The 16,221-nt window shown below is 40.1% G+C and overlaps 1 protein-coding gene across 7 annotated transcripts in view; it reads left to right on the top strand.

The window, feature by feature from the left end:
- Window positions 1-11,466: 11,466 nt before the first annotated feature.
- LOC125456212 (guanine nucleotide-binding protein G(I)/G(S)/G(O) subunit gamma-12) overlaps window positions 11,467-16,221 on the top strand; it is a 92,070-nt gene continuing 87,315 nt past the window's right edge. For 3 of the 7 annotated variants that reach the window (XM_048539115.2, XM_048539110.2, XM_048539114.2), the window contains exons 1-2: window positions 11,467-11,631; window positions 11,846-11,884. The gene's annotated coding sequence lies outside the window, so the exon portion shown is untranslated. Of the gene's footprint in view, window positions 11,632-11,845; window positions 11,885-12,105; window positions 12,232-16,221 lie in introns of those variants that run through there. The other 4 variants (XM_048539113.2, XM_048539109.2, XM_048539112.2 and 1 more) reach the window with 2 other exon arrangements.

The following is a 16,221-nucleotide window of genomic DNA, read 5'->3' as shown; positions in this document are numbered from 1 at the left end:
CTTCCTGCCTCAACGCCAGAAGATCCCAGTTTGAATTCCACCTGCCTCTGAAGTATGTCATAAAATGTCTGAGCAAATTGATTTAAAAGAATATAGAAACAGATCCTGTTGATGCTAGTACAGTGAGGCACATTTGTAATGTGTCATGTTGTGAATAAATGTACACAAAGTGAAGATTGACATTCTTCAGCAAATGATTGTCAGAGGTTCAAACCTCACCTCCATGTAGCAGTTCTTCAAAGGTAATCTTTTTCATGGTCCACTAGCTCACTGAGTTTCATTACTTATTGTCCTCTACTCTTGCATTTCAGTTAGCACAACCCTACAAAGGCCAATTGTATCGTCTCTACTGGGTCATGATCAACTTCCCATGTTTTGTGAGCTACCTATTTTAAAATGGATAACCCTCAGCAGTGAATCCATTAACAGTCTGTCTCTTAAACAAATCTTCAATTCGCTCCCTCTACTTCCTTTCATATGTACACTAATTCAATAGTATTCGATGGTGATTCTATTTACAAGCTAAGCACATCCAACTTTACCACTTTTTACCTCTTCCTTATGTGCACACTTGCAATTTTGGTTGGAATAGTATCTCTTGGTTGCTTCCAATAGTATCAGAGATGTTAGTGTAGCTTTTCATTAATCTTACGACATTGAATTCAATTGTACCAAATTACCCTCTGTACTTTAGTTTCACTAATTAAATAATAATTAAAAAGCTGGGAGGGATTTAGAGTCAGCTTAATTATTTTACTTATGATGGAAATATCTATTCTGATAACTTTCTGGATGGATTCTGTCATCATTGCTTGCATTTTGTTACTGTAACTTGGTTGCAAACAAGATAATTCCCAACAATTTTCTTAATATTAGTGACTCAATCTGTTTGTCTTGGTCCTCTCTCTTTTCTGTTCCATTCTCTTATCGAAATCTCTCTCCTCTGTCTTCCTCATTTTCTACCCACCTCTCTACTTTTCTTTCTTTGACCCATATCTACCTCTGTCTCATTCTTCCTACTACTCTATTATTCTACCTGCTTCATTTCCCCATAATTTTCTTTTCACAACATTTCTCTATTTGTTGTTTTTCTTCATTTCTTCATTGTCTGCTTATTGTTAATAAAGCTCATTGGTTGCCCTTTCCTAATTGCTCTTGAGAAAGTGGTAGTAAGCTGCCTTCTTGAACTGCAACAGTCCAAGAGGTGTAGGTACAAACACAGCTTCCAGGATTCTGACTGACTGACCATGGAGGAATGGTGACATAATTCAATGTCAAGATGGCGTGGGACTTAAAGAACTTGCAGCTTTTGATGTTCCAATGGCCCATTACCCTTATCTTAACACATCGTCATGTACGTGATTTTGGGAAGTGTTTTCACAAAAGCCTTCGCAAGTTGCTGCTGTGCATCTTGCAGATCATATCCATTTCAGCCACAATATGCAGGTCATTGAAGAAGTCATTGTTTAAGATGAGATGCCAATCAAGTGTACTACTTTGACTCAGATGGTTTTGCCTCTTGAGTGCTGTTGCACTGGTTATTATTGAGCCATGAATATATTATCACACTCTTCTTTCAGAAGGACTTGCCAGTATTAGGAATAAGAACAGGAGTTCTATGGCTGATCTTTGACATCAAATCACTTTCTCGTCTGGTCCTCAAAACCCCAAAATTCCCTGAGAGTCTAAAAATCTATTTATTTTTGTTTTAATATTACCTTTTACTTAGGCAATCCCTTGGGATCAAGAATGAATTTCTTCCCCTCTAGTGTTGTGGATTTTCAGGTGAGTGAGTCATCCAATAGCGGTTACTAATACTTTGCCACAGGTGGGTCGTGTGGCATTTGCTGATCCAAGTGGGTGGGATGCTTGGTGTTGCCCCTTCTTTTTTCACTTCACCTCCATCTGGATCTGTTGGAGATGCTTGAAAAGGTTGGCATCTTTAAGGAAACTCCTTCTCCAGTTAGGGAAGTCAAGGGCAAGAGATTCCAACACATCAGACATTGTATTTTTCAGGGAGGCTCTGAGGAGCCCTTGAAACATTTACTATTTTCCCTGGATAACTGTTTGGTATGATGAATCTTAGAATAGAGGGCTTGTTTTGGGGGTCTTATATCAATCATGTGGATGATGTGGTCCACCCAATGCAGCTAATTTCACTGTAACCAGCTATGTTGGCCTGAGAGAAGGTATGATATTGTAAAGCCAATGTTGCCAATGAATTTTGTAAAGCAATTACTGGTGATATTTCTCAAAGTGTTTCCCCATTTCCATCTACTCTTAATAATCACTGGTTCCCTTGCCTGACAAGATTCTATCTATTTCTGCCTTAAACGTTTTCAATGACCAGGCCTCCACTGCATTTTCTCAGGCAAAAAGTTACATTACTCACTAAGAGAAAAAACAATTCTTAATTTCTTTCTTAAAAGGACTACCCTTAATTTCAAGACAGTGCCTCTTAGTTCTGGACTCTCACACACGAGGAAACATCCTTTCCAAATCCACCTTGTCAAGATCTACAATCTAATATACTTCAATCAAGTCACCCTTTACTATTCTAAAATCCAGTGAAAACAAGCCCAATCTGTCTAAGAGATAGTAGGAACTGCTGATGCTGGAGAATCTGAGATAACAAGGTGTAGAGTTGGATGAACACAGCAGGCCAAGCAGCATCAGAGGAGCAGGAAAGCTGATGTTTCAGGTCTGGACCCTTCTTCAGAAACGGAAGAAGGGTTTCTGAAGAAGGGTCCAGACCCGAAACGTCAGCATTCCTGGTCCTCTGATGTTGCTTGGCCTGCTGTGTTCATCCAGCTCTATACTTCGTTATCCCAATCTGTCCAACCTATGCCCTAATATAATCTTTCAGAATTCCCTGAATAGTTATCCCCTTGGATTGGAAAATTGCACATCTCCATTCGTTAAGAAGGCCGAAAGAGGAAAACCAGAGAATTACAGACCAGTGAGCCAACAACTCATTGTGTGGAAATTGTTGGACCCTAGTATCAAGGATGGAGTAGCTCAACACCTTGAAAATTTTAGTTAATCAGAGAGAGCCAGCATGAATTAGTGACAGATGGGCCATGCCTGGCAAATCTCATTGAATTTTGTGAAGAAATGACTGAGGTAGTGGACAGAGGAATGTCTATGGATGTGTTTCATATGGACTTCCAGAAGGCATTTGATAAAATCCCACATGAGGGACAGTTAACTAAGGTAGACGCCCACAGAATTGAAGACAAATTACTGACAAGGTTGGGAAATTGGTTGAGTGGCAGTGACAGAAAGTAGGGATAATGGGCAGGTACTAGAGAAAGGGTGGTCGAAGTTTGTAACCCTCTTCCATAAATGGCATTTGATTCTATATCCTCTTTCTGAAATCATTGATATAAGTTATGAAAAGCTGAGGCCCCAGCACAGAATCCTATGGGCCTCCACTCATCACATCCTGCCGAACAGAAAATAAAACATTTCTACTAGCTGGCCTTATTTCTGTTTATGCTAGTATGTTAACCAGTTCACCATGAGCTCCTACTTTGTACAATAACCAAATTAATTGGCACTCTAACAAATATCAACTTGACATTTAATTACAGTGCATCAACAGGCTTCCCCATATCCACAGTGCACATGACACCTTCAAAGAATTCCAATAAAATGGTTAAACATGATTTCTCTTTCAGAAAACCACTCTGACTCTTGCGGATTAGCTTCAATTTCTTCATGTGCCCAGCCATGACTTCCTTATTGATTGATTCAAACATCATCTCCCTAGCTATCAAGTTAACTGGTATATAGTTTTCTATTTCCTGTCTTCTTCCCTTATTGAACAGAAAAGTTTTGTTTGTGACTTTCCAGTCTGATGACCTTTTCTAGAATGTAGAAACTCACGATGAAGTCCATCATTACTTGTCAGCCTACGGCTCCATCTGTTTGCTCAGTAGTCTTTCTCCCATGATTGCAATTTCACCAACCTCCTCTCTTTCTTCCATATCTGTCTGTAGCTTTGATACCATTTACTCAATCATGGATTAAAGCATTCATCATGACTGATGTCAGGGCTAATTTGCCTGTAGTTTGCTAATTATTCTGTTTTTCTTTTCTTGATCACATAAGTGGAAATATTTTAGAATTAAGGGAATTTTGGAAGATCAGATCGGTGCAAATCAACAATCTCTACTAGTTCTTTTTAAATCGTAGATGGATGCCATCAGGTCCAGAGGATTTGTTAGCTTTTAGATCCATTAATTTCTGCAGTAATTTTTCTTTACTGACATTGATTGTATTTTCAATCTCATTTCACCTTTGGTTCTCTGTATTTTTGGGATATCTTTTGATTCTTCAACTGTGAAGACAGTCACAAAGGTCTCCTAATGAGCAGAGCAAGGGGAAACATTTTGTCCTATTACAGGCCTCAAAACTGGTGAGCCAGTTGCTGTAAGTTCCTGTTGAGCTAGCTGGTGCACATTTGGGTGAATGTTAGCCACCCAACATGTTCATCCTCACATTTGGGAAAGTTACAAAAAAGTTCCATTGGGTTTAGCAGAAGGAGAGGTGATGTTACTAAAAACATGTAAGATAATGAAGGGGCTTGACAGGATGGATGCTTGGAATATGTTTCTCCCTAATGGGACGATGGAGAATCGGGGTAGAGTTTCAAAACAATAGCTTTCACATTTAATACAGGGAGGAGGAATCTTTACACTAAGAGGTTTGTTAGCCTTTGGAATTCTCTACCCTTGAACAACAGTAGAGGTTGAGTTATTAAATATGTTTAGGTTCCAAGAGAGTAAAGGCTTAGAGGGGCAGAGAGGAAAATTTATTCAAGGTCATAAAAAAATCAACCGTGATAATATTGAATGGCAGAGCAGGCGCAAGAAACTGAATTATCTAATTCAACTCTTAATTTATGTTCCTATATGATCAATTCATAACTGAGAAACAAAAGTGAATATTTTTTCCACAAAATTAGAGGCTTTTGGTATCATTGTGCATATGTTGAGATTCTTTCCAGACCAAATGCATCTATCAGAAAAAAAACTTTGCAAAACATTTCTGATTTTGCCTACTTTTGTAATTTCAGCCAACTAGCCAAGCTGGAAAATGCTACCTACTAAATTATCAAGCAATGAATAGGGGGTTGACTCACTTGACAACACAAAAAAATGATCAGCAGTACCTGAAATTTCAACCAAAAAAATGCTTAAAAATGCTTCCTTTTTTAAATATCGAAGGTGATTCAAATAGTCAGTTTTTCAAAAAATTTATTAGCACGAAGTATTACTTAACCGCTCATTTAGACTGCTTCACATTATAGCATCATGCTACTTGGGTTTAACTGTCTGTTCACATCCATTTCTTCAACAAAAAAACTCTAAAGAGTACAAGACAAAAGTATGAAATAGATTAAAAACAACATTTTAATTTACCTCAGCCTACTGTGCACAAGAAAGCAGTGACACGCTGAGATTAAATGTGGAATTTTTTTTTCCCTTTTCTGGTCTTTCAAAGTGACATGCACCTAATGCTGTGTCCTTTACATTTGCTAAAATTGAATATTGGTGGGAAAAACATAAAGGCTTTCAAGAGTAACTAAAGTAATTATAAAATAAATGACAACACCAACACGTCATGAACTTTTATTACTCTTTCATGATGCTATAAAACACTGATGAATTCTTTCTCAAGGCAATGAAGGCTTTGTCTTTCCAAGGACTAAAATGGAACATAAATTAAGACAATACTCTAAGAATTTAATCTCCCTAAATTAGATATCGTCTTACTAATTTGTACTTAGTGGTCATTCACTTGGTGTGAGGCTGGCAAGTCAGTAATGGACTGGTATTTTACCAGTAGCAAAAAGCTAATTTAAATGGGGAATAAACCTAAAGAGAAATCAAATTAAAAGAGAGTTTAACAGAAAAAGTGAACAGAGAGGTGAACTGGGTGGAAAGGAAGATTGGGAATGGAGTTTAAAGGGTGTAATTGTCAGGGGCACCAAAAGCATCCTGGGGAGTGGAGGGAGCAAACTGGGATGCAAAGGGGAAAGTGACAGTCACAGGTGCAAGCAGGCAAAGAAGGGTGGAAACTGAATGTTAAGGGCAGGGAACACAATGGGGTAGTTGATGTGTTGGGGAGCGAGAAAGAACAGTGGAACTGAATGTGAGAATGGGAGCTGATATAAGGTTTAAGCTGGCTATGGCAATCTAAATGGAAACAGGATGAGGGAAGAACAAGAACATCCAAGGAGTTGGTGAAAAGATTGATGGTCAAGGAGGGAGGGTGTAGATTGAAGAAAGACAGAGAAGGTAAAATGGAATGTGAAACAAGTAGGCCATCAAAAGTTATGGAAAGGAATTGTACTTGAAAGGAGGAAGGTAGAGAATGAAAGACTCAAAAGTTTGCGTCACCATTTTGCACCAGGTTTTTTTTCCATAGAACCACCTATCAGGGTGAATCACAGCATGGTAGGGCAACTGTTCTTCCCAAGACCCCAAGAAACTACAAAGAGCTGTGAATACAGTCCAGTCCATCTTGCAAACCAGCCTTCCAGCTGCTCTTCCTCAGTGATGAGGTTTGTAACGGATATACCTCTGTCACCAAGATGTATAGGGACCACACCTTGCTAATTGACTCTTCCAGCACAATTCCCAGGTATTTGTGCATGACAGCATCAACGTTCTTTGCAACCCTGCACCTTAACAGCATTTGAGCATCTAAGATAATCATGAACCCTCAAGGCATCTAGAAGGGAATGCAAAATTGTTAAAGGTATGTGTTGCATGAGACCAAATGAGGTTGCAAACTAATGGTGCATTTATTTACATACAAGTACAGAATGTTCACACCCAAAATGTGTTCACTATTCTTTCAACTTTTGTTTCAACCACAACATGGGAGTTTCCTCAGCAGCCACAGCTGTGCTGGCTTCCACCTTACCACAGATGAGTTGGATGCTCATGTTCTGATGGTCCTGAGCATAAAGGATTCTGGCCTCCTGGGTCTCCTCATGGGTGCATGCGCATTATCTTTGGCCTGAGCTGATAGATGTTTTTGGGTCCCTGGTAGAAGGGGCAACAGACCTCTGGAGTGAGCTGAGAGAGACGTCTTGGGTGCCTATCTGCTGCACCTCCTCCTTTTGATACACTCATCACCACCTTCGCAAGGGCAATTTGGGTCAGGCAATAAAGGCCAGCAAAGTACCCACATCCCACAAATGAATTTTAAAAAATTTAAAAGAAGTAATTTGTTCGTCCCTTAAGGGGATGGGGAACCTGGTGAAAGGTCAAGACCAGTGAACTGAAGCACAACTGTATATTTGGCAGATACTAATTACTCTACTGGATCTGGCTGTCCTCAGCAGCCAGCACCTGGCCCATACAGGCAGCTATGTGTTTAAATGCTGGGGCGATGACAACAGACAGAATGTAGGCAGACTCTCTTCTCTTCACTACAGTCTGCACAAGTCTCTAGCACCTGCGGCAGATGTTCTACTGATCGCCTCTGCATCTCCATCAGATCACAAATGACCACATTCACACACTCATCATGATTCAGCAGGGTCCTAATTTCCAGCAGTTCTCTGTTAAGAGAGCTCAACTGTTTCATTCTCTTCACCCACCAGCCCATGGCAGTATTGCGCTTATCAGTATGTGATCTCAAGTCTACTTTAGATACAATACCCACTAAGGCAGAAGTCTCTGCACTGGTAGAGGAAGGGGCTGAAAGCCTTGATGGTGCTTCCTCTGGAGGTCCTAGCTGCTCTTCCTCGGTGATGAACTGTGTGTGACTGGGAAAGAGGGGCATGGGGATTGAGGCTCCTCGGTGCTCTTGACAGTCTGGAATTATGATCTGGTAGCTGTGGGAAAATCGAAGATGTGTTAGTATCACGAGGTGCCACCAATGGTTGCATTATGTATTTGCTACGTTAAGTAATTTAAATACCAAGGTCTTGAATCTTTTTGAATGTTAGGCTGTACATCAGAAGTCAACTTAGACATATATGTTTACTCATTTGCTTTTTCATATTAACTCTGTTTCTCCACAGTTGGTACCAAGACAGAAATTGCCAAAGTGAATTGAAGCACAAAGATAACTGTGAAAAATACCAAAATCTGTCAGAAATCATATAGGAATCGAAGACAAATGTTTCAGGGAAAAGCTGTGCCTTAAGCAATTTCAGTTTCAATTCACACCCCAATGATTCAGAAGAAATTGTACTGAATTAATATTTCGTGTAAAAGACAGTTCAGTTTTCTGTGTGCTTGGTGCACCATGATGTCAGTACATGCTAAAACTTTATTAAGTTCCTGGGATTTTCTGAAGAAGGGTCCAGACCTGAAACATCAGCCTTCCTGCTCCTCTGATGCTGTTTGGCCTACTGTGTTCATCCAGCTCTACACCTTGTTATCTCTGTATTAAGTTCTTACTTTGTTATTTAAATGTAATCTAATTAAACTCTACATAGGGAATTTTGACATTCGTGATTAAGTGTGTTCTTTTTATAGAAATAGTAAATGTGATCTTACATATTAAAATGCTAAGGGAAACTCATTTGCTGTTTGCAGAGCTTCAGAACTTAGCCTTCCTTTGTTGTTGGTTCAATTAGTAAATGCATTCTATAGCATGCTGCATGGCATGCAAAGTTCAATGTTTGACTCATGGTCTGTTTAGAATCAGTTAGTCTCCACTAGGTCAAAACATCAGTGTTTGCAAACTGAGAAAAGTAAATTATCAACTGATGAATTTTTATATACTGCAAATTTAAACCCGCATAATACAGCACATTAAATGCCCTAAGTTTGATCTGTCAAGGCAGTAACAGTGAAGTGGTTGATCCTATCACTGTAGCAAATTCTTGCTGTCTGTAGGTATGGAAATGAATAGATAAGTGCTCAGCTTGGCAGTGAAGCAACTGCAGTTGTTTAGTCTTCCAATGAAGGACTCAACGGCTGAGGTGTTATAAGGTGTCTCTTTTTGAATTTTGCAATATAAGTGAAGTTGTCTCCATTTAGTTCAATTCCAAGTATGTCTGTGATAGATCATGTTCATGTGGATAGGTGCAGCATGGAATTACTCGCACTATGGACATCGACAAACAACTTGGATTGTTTACCACCCCTTTTATGCCGTCATCCTTCAAACAAAAAATGTTGAAAAGTCTCAGCTAGTTAGGCAGAAGATTTTTGTCAGATTATCAATGTTGTACTGTTTCTTTGAACTGTTGCTCTGCTCCACTTCAGTTTCATAAAACAGGTTCACCAAATTTGTATTTATCTTGATTAAATATTTCCAAGTGCTACCAAATCAGAGCAGAACCTCTTAGTAACACCAAACCGAGATCTGATTCCAGAATGCTCTGTTCCACATACTGCCAGACACAATCAGCTCAATTTCCCCAGCTATTTTGGGTGCATCAGTATGTTAAAAGTATAACTGGGCCTTAGTCATGTTCAACCCATTTTCAGAGCAGAATGGCCTAATCTTTTGCTTTAAACTTAGCTATTTCAGCATTTTTAATGGCTCCTTTATCCAGTCAGCACTGAATTCAGCTTTAATGGTCAGAGATCTTTCTTTTGACACTGGGCATGGTGACAATAGAAATATAATAGGGTTCCTATTTCCAATTAGTTATTCACTGATTCAAATACAGAATGTTACAAATGCAGGAAATCTTAAACAAAAACGGAAAATGCTGGAAATACCCTGCAGCCTTGTTTACAAAAACAGTTAATGTTTTCAAGTCTGTGACCTTTCACTAATACTTCCTAATGAAAAGCCTCAGACATGAAACGCTAATTACTTCTCTCCATAGATGCTGAGAATTTATGGCATTTTCTGTTTTTAGTACTGATTCAGTAACTCTTCCTGAAAGATGGAAATGTGGAGCAGGAACAGGTTCCCTGTAATGTTGTCTACTGTTTATCAGCCTCTTCACACTCACTAACTGGGTAGACACATTAAAAATGACAGACTACAAAGTGTGAAGTTGGATGAACACAGCAGGCCAAGCAGCATCCCAGGAGCACAAAAGCTGACGTTTCGGGCCTAGACCCTTCATCAGAGAAGGTGATGAAGGGTCTAGGCCCGAAACATCAGCTTTTGTGCTCCTGGTATGCTGCTTGGCCTGCTGTGCTCATCCAGCTTCACACTTTGTTGTCTTGGATTCTCCAGCATCAGCAGTTCCCATTATCACTGATACAAAAATGATAGACTGCCCTTTGTGGGGAAATTTGCAAAGAAAAAATGGCTTTGACCACAAGTCCACCAGAAATGGTAAGCATGCAGTGTCCTTGGTGTCTTACGGGAAAAGGAGAGGATGGATCCTATCATGTGGCTCCCTGTCAAAATCATTTGACAGAATGCCTCATCACCAAAACTTTCCAACAAGCACCCAGATGTCGCTTGGCCGATGGTGAGAAGGGCACAAACTGTCAGCTCCTTCTTGTATGCTGGTTGGTCTGTGCCACTCTACACTGCCCTCAAAGTAGGCATGGTTGGATGAGGGGTTGAGATTGTCACATGTCTCCTTCTGGAAAGTGATTCTGCAAACAAAGTCTGGAGAAAGATGCAGTGGTTTTGTCAAGGTTCGTCCTGAGCAGCTCTGTGACACAGTGGTCTGTGCTCCACAGCAACCAAAACACTGAAACAAACATCAACTGTGGCTGGAGGTCAATCAACTCTGTGAAGGATGCTCTTTGGTCTGCCTGAAGCTTGTTGGTCTTCCAGAACAAGGAGTTGACCCCCTGACCAAGTGTTGCAGACTGGCACATTCCAAACTCCATGACTACATGCTGAGGGATGCACTAAAGCTTGGGGCAGCTACTTTCAAGGCGCAGTGGGCAAAGACCACTGTCTTGGGTCTGAAGTAAAGAGAGTCTGTTCAGTTGTCAGACCCTTCCGATGCCGCAAATAGATGTAAATATAAGTCTGGTTCAAGTAAGGGATCACTTTGATTCACTTGAATAAAGTCAAAGTCTAATGTTTCAGAGATGGTACAACTGCAGGTGCTGGAGTCAGAGATAACACAGTTGAAGCTACAGGAAATGAGGTTCCAACCCGAAACGTTAACTTTCCGGCTCCTCTGATGCTGCCTGGCCTGCTGTGTTCTTCCAGCTCCACACTGTGTTATCAAAGTCTAAGGTTTGTTTGTTTCCTTGACGCGCTACTGTTCAGAACCGAACTGCGTTTGTGACTCTGAATATTTAAAGCTTTTTATGAATAAAGTATATTTTGAAATAAAAAAAACAGACAGGGAAAAATTCTAGAAGGACTCTTGCCTTCAATGAAACTCTGTAGCTGGAGCCAGAGATCAACACTTCCTCACCCTCAGTGGCTTCCAACTCCGAGTTCCAGCTAGTATTTCCTGCAGAGGGCGCAACTCGCAACAACGCATCCTTCTTGTCGTGCGGGGGTATACTTCCGGAGGACTCCTCAGCCATCCCGGCAGTCTCAGCGGCCTGCGCCCGGGGTCTGTTGGGAACGAGGCTGAGAAGGAGGTGAAGGGTCAGCGGTGTCGCCCAGCGGCTGGAAACGGGGTTTTAAAGAAGAAAATTGAAAGTGAAGGACGCGGTGGCGGACTGAGAGTCGGAGGTAGCCGGCGGAGAGGGTTATACGTAAGCTGTGCTGGCCAAGGTCGGTTTATATCATTTTCTACGCTGAGAAAATGAATAATTTCGGGAGAATCTTTAAAGACAAACAGTGGGAGTGTATTGTAACGTTTGGAGCTGAGACGGCGCGTCTCCCCGGGAATAGCAGCAGAGGCTGCGGCTGGGGGAGGAACAGCAGCCTCAGCCTGACTGCTAACTTCGTAAATAACTCCTTGTTTTCATTTTGATTGACCTTGCAGCTCAGTAGAATCTTTGTTCTGGATAAAGTTTAGCTATTGGTGAGTTAATAATTGTGTATATTACGTTAAACATTCGTGATTCCCCTTTTGTGATCTAGCCTTGTTACAAAAAGTGCCAGTAATAATTTCTGAGAAAAATGTTTTTTTCTAACTAATAATTCAAAGTGCCCAATAGCAAAGTAGGCTGCTAGGGCCGAATGGGCGATGACGACTCATTTCTTATCTTCGAATGTTGTTACTTTCCCACATCCTACAATAAGTCGCGGAAAGAAACCACCTATCTGGGACTGAAAGTCATCATGTCTGACCTGACTTTGTTGTATTAGTACGGGATTAGTTTTTGTTTGCTTGTAATTGAACCTAATTTCGTCCATTACTTCATTTTGGTTTGTATTTTTTTAGTTACAATAGAATCCAAGAAACTATAAACGACAATCGATATCTATTTGTTCTGGTGGATGATATATTTTTAAAGGGGATGTGCTATTAGAAGTTTATTGATTTTGCTGTTCTGTTGTATTATAAGTTATGAATTAGGCTAATTCTGGACAAAGGCTTATGAATTTAGTTGCAGAATCAAAATGGTGCTGTTCATGTTTGGATGATTGAATATGGATAAGCAACAATATTTTGATTTTGTCGCAAAAATATTTGAGTATTGTTCACTTTATTTAAATGTGTTATGTTAAGCAATTAATGTTTCAACAGTTGTAGCATAGTGACTAATTTGTTTTTATTGAACCCAAGTATTAATGTTGTAAGAATATGTTATTGATGTTTTATGCATATTTAAAATGATTATAGTTTCTTTACAAATCAAATACTAAAATATTCTTTTTCCCACTCGCACTCACGTACACAAAGAACAACATTAATGAATAATTTAAGGGACAACTTATCCTCCAGGATGTCAGTTCTAGAACAGTCAACAGTTGCTTGATCATGTGTACAATTTGCATTCGACCTTTGGGGTGTTGTTTTTCTTTGAATAACATTTTAACATTAGCTATTTTAAAACTTTAATTTCAAAGATTGCTTAGTTTGATAATGCATTAGAGGGAATTAATCAGTGCTAACCATTATGAAAATAGCAATGGGAATAAATAAAAAGCTTTTGTAAATATTTTAGATATTTTTAATACTTAAGATTGTCCTGAATGCAGTGATGGTATCTTCAGAAGCACTGTAGTTATTATTAAAATTGAAGCTAGGTTTAAAAATATGAAAGTTGGATGTTGCCTCTGTAATGTATTGCACTCATGGATTTTAGCATTTTCCTCTTCCAAACATGAGAACAGTGGAGTCCCCAGAAGGAAATCTATCTTTTATCATGCAGGTTTCTTTTATAAACTTATTTATACAAAATTCAGTAAACACCAATATCATTCATTAACGTCCGCACCTTCTTTTTAATGTTTAGACATAATCCCCAGCCACATGATTGCTTCCCTGAAAGTAATTTGAGCATCTTTTTGCAGGTTAGCCCATGCTACCAAGTAGTTAACTTAGTGGTATAAAATAGGACTGCAACAAAAGTTTTTAATAAGCATTGGCTTTTGCATAATAATATAAAATGTATACCTTTCCTTGCACCAGAGGTTGTCATGTTGACTTAGAAAATAAATTCTAACTACCTGGGATGTTGTAAAATCATGTTTTTGCAGCCACTGACAATGTTTTTCTTTTTTCTTCTATCTCCTTGTGTCCACTTCCTTAGGGAATGGTCTATTCTAGATGATGCACCTGGGATGAAAGACCTTACAAAACATTCAGGTGTCATTCAATTTTAGACAAACACCAACTAATTCTTTTTGGCTCAGTCTTTGAGAAATACTTTGTTCTAGCTCGTCAACATTTTAACCAGAGATAGTAGGAACTGCAGATGCTGGAGAATCTGAGATAACAAGGTGTAGAACTGGATGAACACAGCAGAAATTCCGAATTTCTGAAGAAGAGTCTAGGCCCGAAACATCAGCCTTCCTGCTCCTCTGATGTTGTGTGGCCCGCTGTGTTCATCCAGTTCTACACCTTGTTATCTAACTTTTTAAACAACTTTCTTTTCATTTAGGTCTGCTTTGTCCATGCTTTTGTAATCTCCAGATTCAAATATTTTAATGCTTTCATATTGCCCTCAATAAATTTTGAGCTTGTGATAAACTCTGCCCTTATCCTAACCCCTGCAAAGTCCTATTCGTCCTGCTCATCCTGCCTTAAACTTAAACTTCAAATTCTCTTCCTTTAAAGCTTCTCTGTAAATATGGCCCTGCCTGTGTTTCTAAACACCTCCAACTCCACAGTTCTCTGAGAACAGTGTTCCTCAAATTCTAGCCTCCTGTGCATCTTGATTCACTCTTCTTTCTGAAAGTACCTTCCTGACTTAGCGTCTAAATGTGTACGAGTTCAGGAAGTGTGTCCTGGCATGCAGTTATTCAGAAGCATGGAAAGGAAGTCTGCCTTAAGAGTGGGCACATCTTTTTATTTAAATTCTCTTCGGTATCCTGAGGCATTTGGTAATTCATATGTCTCTTGCATGCCATTGGAATTGCATATGTAATCTCCCTTCACTTCAATGTGTTTGGCGTGGGTTTTAGCTAATGAGGCAGGTGAGCTTTTGAATGATGAAAGGGCATGAAAGCATGTTAGTAAGTCAGAATTCAGTATTTACTTTGAGAGGCAATCTCCTGATGGTTCACAGTTCCATGTCATGGACCTATCATTTGATGGTGTGCGCTCATATGTCTTCGTTGAGATTAGAAAATTATTGGCAGTGTTATGCTACTAAATGCACTGTATTAGAGATGATTTCATGATATTTAATATTTACACACAAGGGTTCAGCCCTGTGCTTTTCATTGTACTTACTAAACGCTTTGAATATTAGATAGAACATAGAACAGTACAGCACAGAACAGGCCCTTCAGCCCACAATGTTGTGCCGACCATTGATCCTCATGTATGCACCCTCAAATTTCTGTGACCATATAAATGTCCAGCAGTCTCTTAAATGACCCCAATGACCTTGCTTCCACAACTGCTGCTGGCAACGCATTCCATGCTCTCACAACTCTCTGCGTAAAGAACCTGCCTCTGACATCCCCTCTATACTTTCCACCAACCAGTTTAAAACTATGACCCCTCGTGCTAGCCATTTCTGCCCTGGGAAATAGTCTCTGGCTATCAACTCTATCTATGCCTCTCATTATCTTGTATACCTCAATTAGGTCCCCTCTCCTCCTCCTTTTCTCCAATGAAAAGAGACCGAGCTCAGTCAACCTCTCTTCATAAGATAAGCCCTCCAGTCCAGGCAGCATCCTGGTAAACCTCCTCTGAACCCTCTCCAAAGCATCCACATCTTTCCTATAATAGGGCGCCCAGAACTGGACGCAGTATTCCAAGTGCGGTCTAACCAAAGTTTTATAGAGCTGCAACAAGATCTCACGACTCTTAAACTCAATCCCCCTGTTAATGAAAGCCAAAACACCATATGCTTTCTTAACAACCCTGTCCACTTGGGTGGCCATTTTATAAGTAAATTGAGCTACTTTTGTGATCGAAGTAGCTAGAAGATGAGACTTTGTGATGGAACATTGCGGCTCCCCTTCCCATCCCACTAAACCTCTTTTTTTTTCTTCCCCTAGAACAAAGACCTAACTAGTCTGTGTCCACCATCAACTCCTCTACCTGACATAACTTGTTCTTGCATCTCAAATAGAGAGAGGGGGAGGCGGACTGAAGATGGATAGAGGAGAAGATAGGTGGAGAGGATAGTATGGGTGGGGAAGTAGGTGGGGATAGGTCAGTCCGGGTCAAGGGGGCGTAGGTGTTCTTGCATTGTATTTGTTCTTATAAAAAATGGTTGGAGGCACACAAATGGATGTTGCAAAGGCTATGGGCTCTGACAACATTTCTGCAATAGCACTGAAGATTTGTGCTCCAGACCTTGCTGTTCACTGACTTCTACCCAACAATGCAGAAAGTTGTCTGTGTGTCCTGTGCAAATACAGCAGGATAAATCTAACCCAGCCAATTATTTTCCCTCAGCGTGAAAGAAGAGGTCATTAACAGTGCTATCAATCAGGGCTTCAAAGAATTTTGCTCAGTTGAGGTTCTGCCAGGACTGTTCCAGGAAGGGCTGTAGCTGCTAGGCTGAGAGACTCTGTGATCTTGAATCCAGAGGCACTGCACCCACTTCCACTGTAACCCACTGGTGATCTCCTCTGCCCTAAAGCTCTTTGACCAAATAGTGAAACAAAGCCATTACTACAGCATCATTTCCTATCTCAGTACCTTCCCATGCAGCCGTCGAATAGCCATGGACTCCAAACAACTTTCAGACAATCCTGATTTGGCCAAACCATGACAGCCACCCAGTCTTG

Source organism: Stegostoma tigrinum, chromosome 8 (assembly GCF_030684315.1).
Source record: "Stegostoma tigrinum isolate sSteTig4 chromosome 8, sSteTig4.hap1, whole genome shotgun sequence".
NCBI classification, from domain to species: domain Eukaryota; kingdom Metazoa; phylum Chordata; class Chondrichthyes; order Orectolobiformes; family Stegostomatidae; genus Stegostoma; species Stegostoma tigrinum.
This window is presented reverse-complemented; position numbering and strand designations above follow the sequence as displayed.